Source organism: Psammomys obesus, unplaced genomic scaffold (assembly GCF_907164565.1).
Source record: "Psammomys obesus unplaced genomic scaffold, mPsaObe1.curated_primary_1811, whole genome shotgun sequence".
In the NCBI taxonomy this organism is placed as follows: domain Eukaryota; kingdom Metazoa; phylum Chordata; class Mammalia; order Rodentia; family Muridae; genus Psammomys; species Psammomys obesus.
Window position 1 is genome coordinate 8,684,580 of NW_026596100.1, and position 2,022 is coordinate 8,686,601.

Consider the following 2,022-nt stretch of genomic DNA (forward strand, 5'->3'; position numbering starts at 1 on the left):
AGAGGCTACCACTGTGCCTACACAAAGCCAGAGCCAAACGGCACCTCGTCCAACCAACACCCTCAGTACCACCTATAAGAGAAACCTTTTCTTCTAAGGAACACTCCGTGTTGTTGAGTGTGTGTGTGTGTGTATCGGGGTGACTAGGTAACTCTTGTATAATGTTGGTTGATGTATACATTGGTACACATACATGGTGGATTTAAACAAATTAAAATAAGTTACTATATGAACTAATAATACCACTATTAAGCATATTGTCAAATAAAACAAAATCAACACTTTGTAACAATATGAATCTCCATGTCCATAGAATTGTTATGTAAAAAAACCAAGGTATAAAAAGTCCTTGGCTGTTGATGGATGAATAGATAAGAATGTCTAGAAAAATAATATAATGGAAAAGTAGATTTCTTTTTTTCCTTTTATTATTATTATTACTATTATTATTACTATTATTTACACTTTATTCACTTTGTATCCCCTGTAGATTTCTTTTAAGAAGAACCAAATATTAATTCGTTAAACCAAATGTTAATGCAGCTGAAGAAATGTAACGGTGAAATGACCCCTAATGACATTTTTCTATACTCATAAATCAGTGTCTTTCTCAGCCATCATCAGAGAAGCTTCCTATTACAGCAGATAGGAACAAATCCAGAGACTTAGACCTTACAATGTACAGAGAGTAGGAAATCTTGAAACATCCAGACCTAAATGGGATGTCTTCACTTACCTCAGGGCTAAGGGAACCCTTTGGAAGAGAAAACAGAAAGATTGTAAGAGCCAGTCCGGACAGAAGACACCAAGGAAATAAGTCCTTTTAAGCACAGCAGGACTGATGTACAGATGAACTTACAGACTGTGGAAGCATGCTGGAAGCACAGGGCCTGCACAGGTCTAAGCCAGACAGGGTTCCAGTACTGAGAGTGGAATTAGACCTAAGGCTCCAGCCATAACCCAGATGCCATCTCAATTTGACAACTGCTGGCAAGAAAATTCTTAATTTTCTCCAATGTTATTTCACTGGGTATGCAAACCATTCTTAAGGGCAGGCCCCATGCCCAGTGGAAGATGTCCAACAAAAGAAACCCAATGGTATTTTTAGAGAACTTTTTTGTCTTGTACTGATCTGTCTGGCCCCTTTATTTTCTTACAGATCTTTTGCTAATATATTATACTTACCTATTTTGTTTTTAGGGTTTTTTTTTTTTTTCTGTCAATGTGAGTTTCGGCATCTGTACAGATTTATTGTGCTTTTTTTTTTTTTCCTATTCGTTTGTACTATTCTGTTTTTTGCTGTAATTTTATTTTATTTTATAATTACTATTTTGGATTCTGGTTTGTATTCTAAGTTAGAGAGAGCAAGAAAGGATGAAGATTTTGGGTGGGATGGGCTGGGATCTGGAAAGGGTTGGGGAAGGAGGAGTATGATTAGGATATATAGTATGAAAAAACTATTTTCAAGAAAAAAAAAGAAAAGGAGGAGTTTGCACTTTCTTTTTCGCAGATGAGACAGAAGGAATTGTTCTGTGAAATAAACTGAACACAAGAAAAGCAACACTATCATACTGGTATGTACAATCTGAAAAAGAAACAGAGGAACGTGTAGCAGTGTTTCCCTGAGGCAGGAAGCCAGGAGCAAATGCAGAGAGTAGAGCAGAAGATGCAGAGCAACAAATGTGCAGCATGAACAAGTCTAGAGGGCTGGTGTGCATAAGGGGGATGACGGATAACTCACTAGGAATGAATGCGCATTCACGCTAACGGACGGGATTTCTCTCTGGTGACATGAGATAACTGTTAATTTGTTTAACCATAGTGACTTTTCAGCGGTTCCCATGCATTCCATGGTATCATGATCTATACCTTGAGAAGATTCAACAACCCAAATTTTACAAGAAAAACTGGAATGTTTACACACCATCAAAGTAATTTTAAAGAAAATATTTGTTACAGAGATGAGAGGATGGCAACTTAGCAGGGGAGCCTGTCAAATACTATCTTATTGAAGTAATCAGA